General features: G+C 44.8%; 1 protein-coding gene across 6 annotated transcripts in view; it reads left to right on the forward strand.

Moving 5' to 3' along the window:
* BBS2 (Bardet-Biedl syndrome 2) overlaps positions 1 to 19233 on the forward strand; it is a 105220-nt gene that overhangs the window by 47808 nt on the left and 38179 nt on the right. The window lies entirely within an intron of this gene.

Genomic DNA, 19233 nt, shown 5'->3' on the forward strand with positions numbered 1-19233 from the left:
TTGCATATCTGTAGTGCATAGTTGGGGGGGCTGTATACCTATACTGTATAGTTGGGGGGTCCTGTATACCTGTAGTGTGTAGTTGGGGGGGCTGTATACCTGTAGTGTACAGTTGGTGAAGGTCCTGTATACCTGTACTGTATAGTTCGGGGGTCCTGTATACTTGTAGTATATAGTTGGTGCTGTATACCTGTAATGTATAGTTGGTGGAGGTCTTGTATACCTGTAGTTTATAGTTTAAGGGTCCTGGATACCTGTAGTGTATAATTGGTGGAGGTCTTGTATACCTGTAGTATATAGTTCGGGGGTCCTGTATACCTGTAGTGCATAGTTTGAGGGTCCTGTATAACTGTAGTATAGAGTTGGTGGAGGTCCTGTATACCTGTAGTGTATAGTTTGGGGTCCTGTATACCTGTAGTATATAGTTGATGGAGTTCCTGTAAACCTGTAGTATATAGCTTTGGGGTCCTGTATACCTGTAGTGTATAGTTTGGAGTCCTGTATACCTGTAGTATATAGTTGATGGAGTTCCTTTATACCTGTAGTATATAGCTTTGGGGTCCTGTATACCTGTAGTAAAGAGTTGGTGAAGGTGCTGTATACCTGTAGTATAGAGTTGGTGTAGGTCCTGTATACCTGTAGTGTATAGTTTTGAGGTCCTGTATACCTGTAGTGTATAGTTTGGGGTCCTATATACCTGTAGTATATAGTTGGTGGAGTTCCTGTATACCTGTAGTGTATAGTTTGGTATTGGTCATGTCGGTATTGGTCATGTCTGGTGTGGCGGTGTTACCCAGTCACAGTTTGGTGGTATTGGTCAGGGTCTGGTATGACAGTGTTATCCAGTCACAGTATAGCGGTATTGGTCAGGTGTGGTATGGCAGTGTTATCCAGTCACAGTATGGTGGTATTGGTCAGGTCTGGTATGACAGTGTTATCCAGCACAGTATGGCGGTATTGGTCAGGTCTGGTGTGGCAGTGTTATCCAGTCACAGTTTGCTATACCTGTAGTGCCCTGTATATACATGTACTGTATAGATGGAGTAGGGGCTCCTGTATATACATGTACTGTATAGATGGAGTAGGGGCTCCTGTATATACATGTACTGTATAGATGGAGTAGGGGCTCCTGTATATACATGTACTGTATAGTTGGAGTAGGGGGTCCTGTATATACATGTACTGTATAGATGGAGTAGGGGGCCCTGTATATACATGTACTGTATAGATGGAGTAGGGGGTCCTGTATATACATGTACTGTATAGATGGAGTAGGGGGCCCTGTATATACATGTACTGTATAGATGGAGTAGGGGGTCTACCAGTTATTACTGTGGATGTTGTGAGGCAGCTTCCCTAGTAACCATTGCTCCCTGTGAAAATGAAAGCAGTAATCCTATTGGTTGCTAAGGCTCCAACTGCCGTGTCTGCTGCAGCTAATTATATCACCTGTGTTTGCATTGAGGAGATTTTCCCATTCATCTCTATGGGGCGCCGCTCTTCCCCCTCCCCTCCTGTACATCTGGCGGGGACGGGACCTTCGCAATGTATCTGTGTGCCAAATTTGGGGTCAAACGTTGTAGGCGTTTGGAAGTCTATAGAGGACAGACAGACAGACAGAAGGACAGACAGACTTTGATTTTTATGATATAGGGTACAAACCCACTTGACGTATTTGCTGCGTGAATCAGTCTTAAAAATAAGCAGGCAAAACGCAGGTTGGCTTTATACGATTGTTCTGCATTAAAATACGCAATTGCGTATTTTTGAAGCGTGAAGCTTGTTGTTAGCAAAGCATCAGTTGTTAAAATACGCAATTGCGTATTTTAACGCAGAACAATTGTATAAAGCCAACCTGCGTTTTGCCTGCTTATTTTTAAGACTGATTCACGCAGCAAATACGTCAAGTGGGTTTGTACCCATAGACTAGAAAATGTACCCGGCGCTGCCCGGGTATAAAGTGTCAGTGTGTTAATTAGATTTGTTCTAAGGTGCCCAGGAGGCCAAGCTAAAGGTATTGTTTCATCTAAGTTAATCAGTGGAATTAGTGTATACATGTAGTGCATAGTTGAAGGGGTTCTGTATACCCACAATGTATAGTTTTTAGGGGTCTCGCATATCTGTAGTGCATAGTTGGGGGGGCTGTATACCTGTAGTGTGTAGTTGGGGGGGCTGTATACCTGTAGTGTATAGTTGAGGGAGGTCCTGTATACCTGCAGTGTACAGTTGGTGAAGGTACTGTATCCCTTTACTGTATAGTTCGGGGGTCCTGAATACCTGTAGTATATAGTTGGTGCTGTATACCTGTAATGTATAGTTGGTGGAGGTCTTGTATACCTGTAGTTTATAGTTTAAGGGTCCTGGATACCTGTAGTGTATAATTGGTGGAGGTCTTGTATACCTGTAGTATATAGTTCGGGGGTCCTGTATACCTGTAGTGCATAGTTTGAGGGTCCTGTATAACTGTAGTATAGAGTTGGTGGAGGTCCTGTATACCTGTAGTGTATAGTTTGGGGTCCTATATACCTGTAGTATATAGTTGGTGGAGTTCATGTATACCTGTAGTATATAGCTTTGGGGTCCTGTATACCTGTAGTGTATAGTTTGGGGTCCTGTATACCTGTAGTATATAGTTGGTGGAGTTCCTGTATACCTGTAGTATATAGCTTTGGGGTCCTGTATACCTGTAGTAAAGAGTTGGTGAAGGTGCTGTATACCTGTAGCATAGAGTTGGTGTAGGTCCTGTATACCTGTAGTGTATAGTTTTGAGGTCCTGTATACCTGTAGTGTATAGTTTGGGGTCCTATATACCTGTAGTATATAGTTGGTGGAGTTCCTGTATACCTGTAGTGTATAGTTTTGGGGTCCTGTATACCTGTAGTGTATAGTTTGGGGTCCTGTATACCTGTAGTATATAGTTGGTGGAGGTCCTGTATACCTGTAGTAAAGAGTTGGTGAAGGTGCTGTATACCTGTAGCATAGAGTTGGTGTAGGTCCTGTATACCTGTAGTGTATAGTTTTGAGGTCCTGTATACCTGTAGTGTATAGTTTGGGGTCCTATATACCTGTAGTATATAGTTGGTGGAGTTCCTGTATACCTGTAGTGTATAGTTTTGGGGTCCTGTATACCTGTAGTGTATAGTTTGGGGTCCTGTATACCTGTAGTATATAGTTGGTGGAGGTTCTGTATACCTGTAGTATATAGTTGGTGGAGGTCCTGTATACCTGAAGTATATAGTTGGTGGAGGTCCTGTATACCTGTAGTGTATAGTTTTGAAGTCCTGTATACCTGTAGTGTAAAGTTTGGGCTCCTGTGTACCTGTAGTATATAGTTGGTGGAGGTCCCGTGCACCTGTAGTGTATAGTTTTGGGGTCCTGTATACCTGTAGTGTCCTGTATACCTGCAGGGTCGTATTTACCATTAGGCACCCATGGTCTGGTGCGTAGGGTAGCACTTTGCAGAGGGGCAGTACCCTCCCGTTCAAACTTGCCAGAATATCTTTGGTCAGGTCTTGTATAGCGGTGTTATCCAGTCACAGTATGGCGGTATTGGTCAGGTCTGGTATGGCAGTGTTATTCAGTCACAGTGTGTCGGTATTGGTCATGTCTGGTATGGCAGTGTTATCCAGTCACAGTATGGCGGTATTGGTCAGGTCTGGCGGTGTTCTCCAGTTACAGTGTGGTGGTATTGGTCAGGTCTGGTATAGTGGTGTTATCCAGTCACAGCATGGCGGTATTGGTCAGGTGTGGTATGACAGTGTTATCCAGTCACAGTATGGCGGTATTGGTCAGGTCTGGTATGACAGTGTTATCCAGCACAGTATGGCGGTATTGGTCAGGTCTGGTGTAGCAGTGTTACCCAGTCAGAGTTTGGTATACCTGTTGTGCCCTGTATATACATGTACTGTATGGATGGAGTAGGGGGACCTGTATATACATGTCCTGTATAGATGGAGTAGGGGGTCCTGTATATACATTTACTGTATAGATGGAGTAGGAGTCTACCAGTTATTACTGTGGATGTTGTGAGGCAGCTGCCCTAGCAACCATTGCTCCCTGTGAAAATGAAAGCAGTAATCCTATTGGTTGCTAAGGCTCCAACTGCCGTGTCTGCTGCAGCTAATTATATCACCTGTGTTTGCAGTGAGGAGATTTTCCCATTCATCTCTATGGGGCGCCTCTCTTTCCCCTCCCCCTCCCCTCCTGTACATCTGGGGGGGACGGGACCTTCGCAATAACCTTCCCGGGCACCCAATGTATCTGTGTGCCAAATTTGGGGTCAAACGGTTCAGGCGTTTGGAAGTCTATAGAGGACAGACAGACAGAAGGACAGACAGACAGACAGACTTTGATTTTTATGATATAGATGTACTGGGCTAATGTGATGTGAACTTAGCCTGAGCCCAATCATTTATAAAGAGGCATATAGGTAACACAACCCAGGTACAACTGCAGCCTCCTCTATAATGATGACACTTTTTGATGGAATATATCTATAGCTTTGTATATTCTAAATGTAATTTATTTTAATGCACTGCTTTGTATACCACAAAAAGTGTGAGCTGTACATTCATTTAATACTTGGCACTTGAGCTATGGAGGTTAATAATTGTTATATAATTATAATTAGGGTAAGGGGGTCTCCTCTCATCTACACAGCAAACAGACACTGTCCAAAAGGCTGAATGGCCAGTACCCTCCACAATAGCATTTTTAAAGATGTCTCAGTGGCATATTGGGGGACTCTGGTGAAAACCTTTTTATTTCAAATCAACTGGTTTCAAAAAGTTATACAGAGATTTGTACTTTATTTCTATAGGAAAATCTCATGTCTTCCAGTACTTATTAGCTGCTGTATGTCCTGCAGGAAGTGGTGTAATCTTTTAATCTGTCAAAGTGGTTTCTGCTGCCACCTCTGTCTGAGACAGGAACTGTCCAGAGCAGGAGAGGTTTTCTATGGGGACTTCTAGTATGTGTTAAAAATAAATAAACATATTTGGTATTGCCACGTGGGTTATCGCCAGAACTATTAATTTATTTCATTCCTGATCTCATACGGTAAATGATTTCTTACCCCATCTGACTCTCATTCTGTTGGACTGTATATGGTGATCTTTTCCAATTTTTTTTTCCCTATGCTCCATTAGTTGTGGTTATATTTTGTTTTACTGGGTCTCTGTATAGGTAGAGATGTTGGATTTTTGTTATTGTACATACAGTCCAGAGTCAGAGTGGTAGATTAGCCCTGGCTGGAACACCAGCAGGACTTATGGTGACATTTTAGTGTTTTTAATGTAGAGCAGTATTTGGGGTGTTGTCTCCCTCATTTTACTACTCCTGTACATTCATATGTTTATGTGGTACTTTGTATCTATGTCAGTGTTATAATAAAGATTTTTGTGATGTGCTACCATTTTTTGTGCATATGCGTTTTTTCTTTTGAGAGGATCTCATACGGTAAATGACGTAAGCGCAAAAAAGTTCCAAAGTGCAAAATTGCGCATTTTTGGTCGCATCAAATCCAGAAAAATTGCAATAACAAGTGATCAAAAAGTCGCATATGCACATTCAAGGTACCGATAGAAAGTACAGATCATGGCGCAAAAAATGACACCTCACAGAGCCCCATAGACCAAAGGATAAAAGCGCTATTAGCATGTAATAGAGCGATTTTAAGGAACATTTATTTTTCAAAAAAGTTTTAACTTTTTAAAAGCCATCAAATAAAATAAGTTACATATCGTTGTAAGAGTAACAACTTGAGGAACATATATAACAAGTCAGTTTTACCCTAGGGCAAACGGCATAAACACAAAACCTCCCCAAGTTAAAAAAAAGCGGGGGTTTTATTTTCAATTTCACCACACATTTAATTTTTTTTCTGGTTTTGCAGTGTACTTTATGCAAAAATTCAGCCTGTCATTGCAAAGTACAATTAGTGACGCAAAAAATAAGGGCTCATGTGGGTTTCTAGGTGAAATGCAACTGCTATGGCCTTTTAAGCACAAGGAGGAAAAAACGAAAGCGGAAATTGTTAATATTATGTAAAACTATAAAAGAAAGGACTAGTACTTAAAGGGGTATTCCCCCCAAAATAATTTTTGCATTAATACGTTGCCCACCCGTAGCTTTCCATCTTTCCAATATAAAGTTATTAAGCATTCTGCACAGTTTTGCTGTTATCTAGGTGCCCCCACCCCCATGGACTGCATAAAATCATCAGCTCTCAGTCCACTCCGACACGCTCCCTGCTCCTGGCCCGCACCCTCCAAGACGGCATCACGTGTCCTCCTTCTCTTCAATGGGCCGGGTTAGCGCTTCTAACCCAGCCAATCTGAAGTGAAGAGGACACTGCCGGGGACAGCTGCTGTTAGAGAGGGAGATAGTGATCAATCAGTGCAGCTGTCACTGACTCCTTCTCTAACAGCATCCACCCCAGTCACCGGTACCATGTGCCCCCCCCAGCCCCAGAGCTCACCCCCTGACCCTGACCCGTCACTCGCGGCACCCCCCATCTTCATGTACTCCATCTCACCACCCCCGTCACCCACATGACCCACGACACCCCTCCCTCTCCCCCGTCCGTCAATTGCTCCGAGCCGTTCGCCCGCGGTGCTTCCTGGCAGCACACCACCTCCCCCGTCCGTCTGTCAATTGCCCCCGTCACTTGCGGCTCCTGGGCGCTGGCCCGCAAGTCCCCCCCCCCCTCGAGCCATCAATTGCTCCGATCCGCTCGCCCGCACCCCCCCTCTCCGGTCCATTAATTGCTCCGAGCCGCTCGCCTGCACCCCCCCCCCGGTCCATCAATTGCTCCGAGCCGCTCGCCCGCACCCTCCCCCCCCTGTCTATCAATTGCTACGAGCCGCGGCGCTCACTGTCAGCTCACTTTCCCCCGTCACTCGCGGCTGCTGGGTGGGACTCCACCCACCCGCCGTCCATCAATTGTTCAGATCCGCACGCCCGCGGCTCACTTCCCCCCGGTCACCGCGGCTACACCGTCTCACCATCTCAGCTCTGCTACAACGTCTCACCATCTCAGCTCTGCTATGCCATCACCATCTCAGCTCTGCTGCACCGTCTCACCATCTCAGTCTGCTATGCCATCACCATCTCAGCTCTGCTACGCCACCATCACCATCTCAGCTCTGCTACGCCGCCATCATCATCTCTGTTCTGCTACTTCATCATCAGGCAGAAGCATTGCATGATGGGAAATGTAGTTTCCTATCTTGATTATAGACTATGTTTTAGAAAAACTTGTAACTCAGGAACGGCAATAGCTAGAAATATAGGAGACGGCTCAAAATACTCGGGGGGACTTGGTAAGTAAGAATAGCTAGGTTTAGGGGCATTACATTTTTTTTGCTTTCGGGGAGAATAACCCTTTAAACAACATTAATCTCCTAAATAGAGGACAGGTGATGAGTATATGATCAATGAGGATCTGGTGTCTTGGTAATTTATAGTCTATTTACCTGTATTTCATATAGGACATTCTGCTATATAATAGAATCATGATGCTTTATATTATTATACTGCAGCTTGTTATAGCTTTTTCTCACATTCAACAGCACTACTGAATATAAGGAAACTAAAAGACTATTGGCGCATAACTTATAATGCATGGGCCATCCTTGTTTACCCAGTAATGAGGCCAGTAGCTTGTAGCAAGAGAGAGGAGAAGAGGCGGGGGAAGGTCTGCACACGGCTCCTGCACAGAACGAGCCAACAGGAATGAATGAGCCAAAGCTTCAGACGTTTGTCTGCACACGGCTTAGCAAGCTGTAAACAAGCACTGCACAGATCCCAGAAGTCTATGCGGCTAAAAATAACCGGCTTCTATTTTTTTGTGGAAATTTCTTACGTCTATAAGTTAGTCAGATATTTAACCATAATTCAGGTATTTGTCTTCTCCACTGCACAATTATAATAATACAAGTCGGCTCAGACACTTCTCAGATCTAATTTTGGTTGCAGAACAATTAGGTAACTGAATAATATTTATTTTTATAGCACCAACAAATTCCACAGCACTGTAGAATTCTGGGGGTACAGATACTGTATAGACAAAATCATACATTACAGACATACACATGTATCCATCAATTCAAATAGTGGCCTGCAAGGGCTTCCAGACTACGAGAAGAGGGTTGGAGATAAAAAGTAGTGGGGCTGTTTGCTACAATGGTCCCACCATTTTTTAAGAAGGTGGGTGAACCAGTGACCAACCAATTACTGTATGTACAGGTCTAAGGGCTCATTTTCTATGTTAGCAATCGTAGCTTGCTTATGGAGCCTATTACGTGGCTTAATGATTGTGCAACAAAGCAGTCCCCCCCTCTCTGTCTCTCTCTCTCTCATATATATATATATATATATATATATATATATATATATATATATATATATAATAAAGTTTTTACTTACCTCACTATGCTTCCTGTTGTCCTCCTGCCTTTTCCATGCTCATTGCAGCTGCTGCGGGCACTTCTGAAGCTATCTCCGCAGTTACAGGCCACTCACTGACCGAAATGGGACAGTGACTGGCTGAGAGTGGGCTGTCACTGCACAGGCGGGGGACAGAAAGTGTCAGCAGCTGCTATGGTGAACGAAAAACAGGGGAACATGAGGGGAGCCTGGAGAGGTAAGTATTAACTGTATTATTTTCTGTACTCTTTCATCAGCCGTTGACCATGCACCTCCTATTACATGGAGTAATGACCATGGACCTCCCACAGCCGTCACAGCTCTGGGATTTGGGTCGTGACATCACCATTTTATCCAGGTAGCAAAGCCTTGATGCAGTAGTAAGTGCAGGGAATAAGCTCTTTATAAGCATTTCCTTTAATAAGTGTATATTGGTGATTTGTATAACTTTTGGGGAGCAATACAATACTTTAATAAAAATTTTGGCAGGACTTCTCCTTTAAGCCTATGGCTTAACGGAGTAAGATTTAGAGACATTTAAGGGCATAGCTTCTGGGTGGTTTGTCGAATCCATCGTGAAGAGGTCACAGTCTCTGTGTAGGAACAAAGAGCTGTAAACTCATTTTTAGGGTGCCTTCACACGTACATATCGCTGCGTATTTATTGCTGCGAGTTTCTCGCACATAAATCCACAGTGATACTGATTGCTATAAAGTCAATGTATGTGTATTCTCACTGCGTGTTTGGTGCGATTTTTAAATGCGAGTTTTGATTTTCACATGATTTTCACTGGAGAGTTTAACACCACAAAAAACGCAGCTACTTTCGTGAGAGTTTCATGCGATAAATACGCATTATAGGCATAGAGGTGCACTAAAAACTGCGTGGGTTGTAAAAGCAAAAATAAAAACAGTATATTTTTGCACAGTATTTTGCAACCAAAACCAGGAGCGGATTGAAAACACAGAAAGGCTCTGTTAACACACTGTTGAAATTGAGGGGATCGCCGTCATTTAATGGCAAATAATTGCTGTTATTTTAAAACAACAGTCGTTGTTAAATACTGAGCAAAAATACTGTGTGTGAACACAGGCTTAAGCAGCAATGGATCCAGTGAGGTCACACCATGCTATACATTTCACCTTGCCAATATACCGTATTTTTCGCTTAATAAGACGCACTTTTTTTCCTCCCAAAGTGGGAGGAAAAACTAAGTGCGTCCTATAAAGTGAAGACGGCTCCAAGCAGTGCCGAGCACCGCCGCGTCCCGCCCACTATGCTGTGCAGGGAAGCTGTCCTGCCTGCCCAGCCCGCCCCTTTCATTGCCGCTCACTATGCATATGCATAGTAAGCGGCCCTGAGCGGCCCCCTCCACCCGCCCAGCTCGCCCCATCTATCGCCGCTCAGCTGACAGCCGATCAGAAGCCCAGGAAAGTGCAATGAGCAGCACTTTCCTGGGCTCCTGATCGGCTGTCAGCAAAGCGGCAAAGGAGGGGGCGGGCTGGGCGGCTCGCTCAGGACCACCCACTATGTATAGCTCCCTGTCCGCTCCCAACTGTCCCGGACTCACTTCTCCGCCAGTCCCAGCAGCTCCTCTCCCAGCAGAGCGCGCACTCCCGTCATCCTCCGGCGTGGACAGTGGGGTACAGAGACGCAGACTGTGCTGAATGTGTTCTGCAGCCTCTAATTCATGATAGAGGCTGCAGGACACTTCCGGCACAGTGAGTGTCTCTGTACCCCGCTGCCTGCGCCGGAGGATGACAGGAGTGCGCGCTCTGCTGGGAGAGGAGCTGCTGGGACTGGCGGACAGGTGAGTTTCTGCTTTGTTGTTTTTCTGGTCGGGCCACACTATATGGGGCATTGGCTACTATGTGGGGCACTATATGGGGGATTGGATACTATGTGGGGCACTGGCTACTATGTGGGGCACTATATGGGGGCATTGGCTACTATGTGGGGCACTATAATGGGGGATTGGATACTATGTGGGGCTGGAGGGGGCAGGCTGGGCAAGCGGAGGGGGTTCAAAATATTTTTTTTCTATTTTTCTCCCCTAAAATCAGGGGTGCGTCTTATCAAAAGGCGCATCCTATAAAGCAAAAAATACGGTATCTCAAAATTAGTGGAACTTGCCTATGATATTGCCACCAGATCACCCAGCTACATAAACACAACAAGTCTTTGCACACAGATTGGCTTTTATAGGTGAGGTATAAGTCACCATACAAAACATGACATCATTACTGCATTGGATGTATTAGAAACCCATTTGTGCACTCGGCTCTGCACACGGATCCAGCTAAAATGAATTGTACTCTGTATTGTGTGTCACTAGGCAGCGGGGAGGAAGCAGGAAGAATGCCCAGTGCTGAGATCATGGTACACTGAATCACAAGGCTAAATAGGCCAGCACATGTCTGACATTTTCTCACCCTCTAGAGCTGAATGGAAAGCTGGGGACAAAGAAGGAAGAGCAATGTGTGGAGTAATAATATACTGTAGAATAATATAGAGAATCCTGCTGTCACTAGTAGCAAAACAACTAGTTATACATAACCAGCACATAGTAGGAACTGCATGTTGGGCTCTTTTTCTGCTCCAGGTAACCTCCCATGGTACCTGATAAACTTCTCCATAGCCTCCTATTACCTCACGGAGGCAAAATGAGTGTCATTCTGTTTTGTTTTGGGGGTATATGTTTAGGTTTACATTAATTTGCTGTATGTAATGACAAATCAGAGAATGCTATTCCATAGAGAATCATCCACTATGCAATACTGTATACATACACCATATGGCATCTGTTAGGGGAATCGGTAAAGTGAACCTCACTCTCATGGCCAAAAGTTTTTTTTACAAAGTCTACTGCTTCAGTTTTTAAAATGGCAATTTGCATATACTCCAGAATGTTACAAAGAGTGATCAGTTTAAGGGTCCATTTACACCGAAAGATTATCTGGCAGATTATCTGACAAAGATTTGAAGCCAAAGCCAGGAATGGATTTGAAAAGAGGAGAAATCTCAGCCTTTTCTTTATGACCTGATCTCTGTTTATAGTCCATTCCAGGCTTTGGCTTCAAATCTTTGGCAGATAATCTGTCAGATAATATTTCTGTGTAAATGAACCCTTACAGCAAGTCAATATTTGCCTAGAAAAAGTACTCTCCCCCCCAAAACACATTTCAACATCATTGCAGCCCTGCCTTAACCCTTTCCCGCACGAGGACGTAACTGTACGTCCTCTTGCGGGCGTTCAGAGCGGGGCCACTCGGCGACCCCGCTCTGAACCGCCGCCCGGGTGCCTCATGTAGCCCGGGATCACGGCTATTAGCGGGCACGGTCCGATCACCGTGCCCGCTAATTAGATAATCGGAGGCAGCTGTCAAAGATGACAGCTGCCTCCGATTACCGGATTCAGCCATTCCCTGGTGTCTAGTGGGGGAGATTGCTCCTCCGGGACGTTGTCCTGGAGAAGCAATCTCCGTTACTGAAGCCGGCCGGGACCGCTCCAAGATGGCGCCGTCCCCGGCTCGGCACTCGTTTGTTTTCGGCTGCAGCAGCCGAAAGCAAAGGAGTGCCTATCTCATTGATCTTTGCTGTATAACTATACAGCAAAGATCTCAATGAGAGATCAAAGTGTATATACTAGAAGTCCCCCATGGAGGCTTCTAGTATATGTGTAAAAAAAATAAAGTGTTGTTGTCAATAAAAAGCCCCCTCCCCTAATAAAAGTCTGAATCACCCCCCTTTCCCAGGTTATAAATAAAAGTAAATAAATAAATAAACAAACATGTTTGCTATCGCCGCGTGCGTAATCGCCCAAACTATTAATCACATTCCTGATCTCGCACGGTAAATGGCGTCAGCGCAAAAATATCCCAAAGTGCAAAATTGCGCATTTTTGGTGGCATCAAATCCAGACAAAATGTAATAAAAAGTGATCAAAAAGTCGCATATGCGCAATCAAGGTACCGATAGAAAGAACACATCATGGCGCAAAAAATGACACCCCACTCAGCCCCATAGACCAAAGGATAAAAGCGCTATAAGCCTGGGAATGGAGCGATTTTAAGGAATGTATATTTGTTAACAATGGTTTGAATTTTTTACAGGCCATCAGATAAAAGAAAAGTTATACAAGTTTTTCCATAGGACACACGGTGTAAAAACACAATCCCCCCAAAGAAAAAGAATTGTGTTTTTTTTTTCAATTTCACTGCGCATATAATTTTTTTCTGGTTTTGCAGCATATTTTATGCAAAAGTTCAGCCTGTTATTGCAAAGTACAATTAGTGACGCAAAAAATAAGGGCTCATGTGGGTCTGTAGGTGTAAAAATGCAAGTGCTATGGCCTTTTAAGCACAAGGAGGAAAAAACGAAAACGTAAAAATGAAAATTAGCCTGGTCCCGGAGGGGTTAAAAGGACCAGCTAATGCCGTTTCAGTGATTGCTCCATTAACACAGGTGTAGGTGTTGATGAGGACAGGGCTGGAGATCAATCTCTCATGATTAAGTAAGAATGACACCACTGGACACTTTAAAAGGAGGCTGGTGCTTGGCATCATTGTTTCTCTTCTGTTAACCATGGTTCTCTCTAAAGAAACACGTGAAGTCATCATCATCATTGCACTGCAAAAAAATGGCGTAACAGGGAAGAGTATCGCAGCTAGAAAGATTGCACCTCAGTCAATAATCTATCGCATTATCAAGAACTTCAAGGAGAGAGATTCCATTGTTGCCAAAAAGGCTCCAGGGCACCCAAGAAAGACCAGCAAGTGCCAGGACCGTCTCTTAAAAGTGTTTCAGCTGCAGGATCGGGCTACCAGCAGTGCAGAGCTTGCTCAGGAATGGCAGCAGGCAGGTGTGAGTGTATCTGCACGCACTGTGAGGTGGAGACTCTTGGAGCAAGGCCTGGTCTAAAGGAGGGCAGCAAAGAAGCCACTTCTCTCCAGAAAAAACATAAGGGACAGACTGATATTCTGCAAAAGGTGCAGGGAGTGGACTGCTGAGGACTGGGATAAAGTAATTTTCTCTGAGGAATCCCCTTCCCGATTGTTTGGGACATCTGGAAAACAGCTTATTTGCAGAAGACTAGGTGAGCGCTACCACCAGTCTTGTCTCATGCCAACTGTAAAGCATCCTGAAATCATTCATGTGTGGGGTTGCTTCTCAGCCAAAGGAATCAGCTCTCTCACAGTCTTGCCTAAAAACACAGCCATGAATAAAGAATGGTACCAGAATGTCCTCCAAGAGCAACTTCTCCCAACTGTCCAAGAGCAGTTTGGCGATCAACAATGCCATTTCCAGCATGATGGAGCACCTTGCCATAAAGTAAAGGTGATAACTAAATGGCTCAGGAAACAAAAAATAGAGATTTGGGGTCCATGGCCTGGAAACTCCCCAGATCTTAATCCCAATGAGAACTTGTGGTCAATCATGAAGAGACGGGTGGACAAACAAAAACCAACAAATTCTGACAAAATGCAAGCATTGATTGTGCAAGAATGGACTGCTATCAGTCAGGATTTGGTCCAGAAGTTGATTGAGAGCATGCCAGGGAGAATTGCAGAGGTCCTGAAGAAGAAGGGTAAACACTGCAAATATTGACTTGCTGCATTAACTCATTCTGTCAATATAATCTTTTGTTACTCATAATATGATTGCAAAATCCTGATTGTGTAAACAACCTCTGTCCACAGCTGGATATCTCTGGGATATCTCACTCCCGCTGCAGTATTTTTGAAGACCCAGCTCTTCTACATGCACATAACAGACAGGGTACTGCTACACACAAAATGCAGGCACAGCTCTGCTGTATGTGCATAACAGACAAGCTATTACACACAAAATACAGGCACAGCTCTGCTGTATGCGCATAACAGACAGGGGGCTGCTACATACAAAATACAGGCACAGCTCTGCTGTATGCGCATAACAGACAGGGGGCTGCTACATACAAAATACAGGCACAGCTCTGCTGTATGCGCATAACTGACAGTGCAGCTACATACAAAATACAGGCACAGCTCTGCTGTATGTGCATAACTGACAAGGTGCTGCTACACAGGAACAACTTGCTGTATGCACATAATAGGGCTCTGCTACACACATTACAGACACAGCTCTGCTACATACAATACTGGGGGAGGTATTACACACATATCTGCACACATTACAGACACAGGGAGGCTGCATGCACTGGATTATAAAGTGTAAGCACACAGCTCTGCTGCATACAATACTGGGGGAGGTATTACACACATATCTGCACACATTACAGACACAGAGAGGCTGCATGCACTGGATTATAAAGTGTAAACACACAGCTCTGCTACATACAATACTGGGGGAGGTATTACACACATATCTGCACACATTACAGACACAGGGAGGCTGCATGCACTGGATTATAAGGTGTAAGCACACAGCTCTGCTGCATACAATACTGGGGGAGGTATTACACACATATCTGCACACATTACAGACACAGGGAGGCTGCATGAACTGGATTATAAGGTGTAAGCACACAGCTCTGCTACATACAATACTGGGGGAGGTATTACACACATATCTGCACACATTACAGACACAGGGAGGCTGCATGCACTGGATTATAAGGTGTAAGCACACAGCTCTGCTGCATACAATACTGGGGGAGGTATTACACACATATCTGCACACATTACAGACACAGGGAGGCTGCATGCACTGGATTATAAAGTGTAAGCACACAGCTCTGCTACATACAATACTGGGGGAGGTATTACACACATATCTGCACACATTACAGACACAGGGAGGCTGCATGCACTGGATTATAAAGTGTAAGCACACAGCTCTGCTACATACAATACTGGGGGAGGTATTACACACATATCTGCACACATTACAGACACAGGGAGGCTGCATGCACTGGATTATAAAGTGTAAGCACACAGCTCTGCTACATACAATACTGGGGGAGGTATTACACACATATCTGCACACATTACAGACACAGGGAGGCTGCATGCACTGGATTATAAAGTGTAAGCACACAGCTCTGCTGCACACAATACTGGGGGAGGTATTACACACATATCTGCACACATTACAGACACAGGGAGACTGCATGCACTGGATTATAAGGTGTAAGCACACAGCTCTGCTACATACAATACTGGGGGAGGTATTACACACATATCTGCACACATTACAGACACAGGGAGGCTGCATGCACTGGATTATAAGGTGTAAGCACACAGCTCTGCTGCATACAATACTGGGGGAGGTATTACACACATATCTGCACACATTACAGACACAGGGAGGCTGCATGCACTGGATTATAAAGTGTAAGCACACAGCTCTGCTACATACAATACTGGGGGAGGTATTACACACATATCTGCACACATTACAGACACAGGGAGGCTGCATGCACTGGATTATAAGGTGTAAGCACACAGCTCTGCTACATACAATACTGGGGGAGGTATTACACACAAATCTGCACACATTACAGACACAGGGAGGCTGCATGCACTGGATTATAAGGTGTAAGCACACAGCTCTGCTACATACAATACTGGGGGAGGTATTACACACATATCTGCACACATTACAGACACAGGGAGGCTGCATGCACTGGATTATAAGGTGTAAGCACACAGCTCTGCTACATACAATACTGGGGGAGGTATTACACACATATCTGCACACATTACAGACACAGGGAGGCTGCATGCACTGGATTATAAAGTGTAAGCACACAGCTCTGCTACATACAATACTGGGGGAGGTATTACACACATATCTGCACACATCAGACACAGGGAGGCTGCATGCACTGGATTATAAAGTGTAAGCACACAGCTCTGCTGCATACAATACTGGGGGAGGTATTACACACATATCTGCACACATTACAGACACAGGGAGGCTGCATGCACTGGATTATAAAGTGTAAGCACACAGCTCTGCTGCATACAATACTGGGGGAGGTATTACACACATATCTGCACACATTACAGACACAGGGAGGCTGCATGCACTGGATTATAAGGTGTAAGCACACAGCTCTGCTACATACAATACTGGGGGAGGTATTACACACATTACAGACACAGGGAGGCTGCATGCACTGGATTATAAGGTGTAAGCACACAGCTCTGCTACATACAATACTGGGGGAGGTATTACACACATATCTGCACACATCACAGACACAGGGAGGCTGCATGCACTGGATTATAAGGTGTAAGCACACAGCTCTGCTGCATACAATACTGGGGGAAGTATTACACACATATCTGCACATATTACAGACACAGGGAGGCTGCATGCACTGGATTATAAGGTGTAAGCACACAGCTCTGCTACATACAATACTGGGGGAGGTATTACACACATATCTGCACACATTACAGACACAGGGAGGCTGCATGCACTGGATTATAAGGTGTAAGCACACAGCTCTGCTACATACAATACTGGGGGAGGTATTACACACATATCTGCACACATTACAGACACAGGGAGGCTGCATGCACTGGATTATAAAGTGTAAGCACACAGCTCTGCTACATACAATACTGGGGGAGGTATTACACACATATCTGCACACATTACAGACACAGGGAGGCTGCATGCACTGGATTATAAGGTGTAAGCACACAGCTCTGCTACATACAATACTGGGGGAGGTATTACACACATATCTGCACACATCAGACACAGGGAGGCTGCATGCACTGGATTATAAAGTGTAAGCACACAGCTCTGCTGCATACAATACTGGGGGAGGTATTACACACATATCTGCACACATTACAGACACAGGGAGGCTGCATGCACTGGATTATAAAGTGTAAGCACACAGCTCTGCTGCATACAATACTGGGGGAGGTATTACACACATATCTGCACACATTACAGACACAGGGAGGCTGCATGCACTGGATTATAAGATGTAAGCACACAGCTCTGCTACATACAATACTGGGGGAGGTATTACACACATTACAGACACAGGGAGGCTGCATGCACTGGATTATAAGGTGTAAGCACGCAGCTCTGCTACATACAATACTGGGGGAGGTATTACACACATATCTGCACACATCACAGACACAGGGAGGCTGCATGCACTGGATTATAAAGTGTAAGCACACAGCTCTGCTGCATACAATACTGGGGGAAGTATTACACACATCTGCACATATTACAGACACAGGGAGGCTGCATGCACTGGATTATAAGGTGTAAGCACACAGCTCTGCTACATACAATACTGGGGGAGGTATTACACACATATCTGCACACATTACAGACACAGGGAGGCTGCATGCACTGGATTATAAGGTGTAAGCACACAGCTCTGCTACATACAATACTGGGGGAGGTATTACACACATATCTGCACACATTACAGACACAGGGAGGCTGCATGCACTGGATTATAAAGTGTAAGCACACAGCTCTGCTACATACAATACTGGGGGAGGTATTACACACATATCTGCACACATTACAGACACGGGGAGGCTGCATGCACTGGATTATAAGGTGTAAGCACACAGCTCTGCTACATACAATACTGGGGGAGGTATTACACACATATCTGCACACATCACAGACACAGGGAGGCTGCATGCACTGGATTATAAAGTGTAAGCACACAGCTCTGCTACATACAATACTGGGGGAGGTATTACACACATCTGCACACATTACAGACACAGGGAGGCTGCATGCACTGGATTATAAGGTGTAAGCACACAGCTCTGCTACATACAATACTGGGGGAGGTATTACACACATATCTGCACACATTACAGACACAGGGAGGTTGCATGCACTGGATTATAAGGTGTAAGCACACAGCTCTGCTACATACAATACTGGGGGAGGTATTACACACATATCTGCACACATCACAGACACAGGGAGGCTGCATGCACTGGATTATAAAGTGTAAGCACACAGCTCTGCTACATACAATGCTGGGGGAGGTATTACACACATATCTGCACACATTACAGACACAGGGAGACTGCATGCACTGGATTATAAGGTGTAAGCACACAGCTCTGCTACATACAATACTGGGGGAGGTATTACACACATATCTGCACACATTACAGACACAGGGAGGCTGCATGCACTGGATTATAAGGTGTAAGCACACAGCTCTGCTACATACAATACTGGGGGAGGTATTACACACATTTGCACACATCGCAGACACAGGGAGGCTGCATGCACTGGATTATAAGGTGTAAGCACACAGCTCTGCTACATACAATACTGGGGGAGGTATTACACACATATCTGCACACATCACAGACACAGGGAGGCTGCATGCACTGGATTATAAAGTGTAAGCACACAGCTCTGCTACATACAATACTGGGGGAGGTATTACACACATATCTGCACACATTACAGACACAGGGAGACTGCATGCACTGGATTATAAGGTGTAAGCACACAGCTCTGCTACATACAATACTGGGGGAGGAATTACACACATATCTGCACACATTACAGACACGGGGAGGCTGCATGCACTGGATTATAAAGTGTAAGCACACAGCTCTGCTACATACAATACTGGGGGAGGTATTACACACATATCTGCACACATTACAGACACAGGGAGGCTGCATGCACTGGATTATAAGGTGTAAGCACACAGCTCTGCTACATACAATACTGGGGGAGGTATTACACACATATCTGCACACATTACAGACACATGGAGGCTGCATGCACTGGATTATAAAGTGTAAGCACACAGCTCTGCTACATACAATACTGGGGGAG

This window comes from Dendropsophus ebraccatus, chromosome 4, assembly GCF_027789765.1.
Source record: "Dendropsophus ebraccatus isolate aDenEbr1 chromosome 4, aDenEbr1.pat, whole genome shotgun sequence".
NCBI classification, from domain to species: domain Eukaryota; kingdom Metazoa; phylum Chordata; class Amphibia; order Anura; family Hylidae; genus Dendropsophus; species Dendropsophus ebraccatus.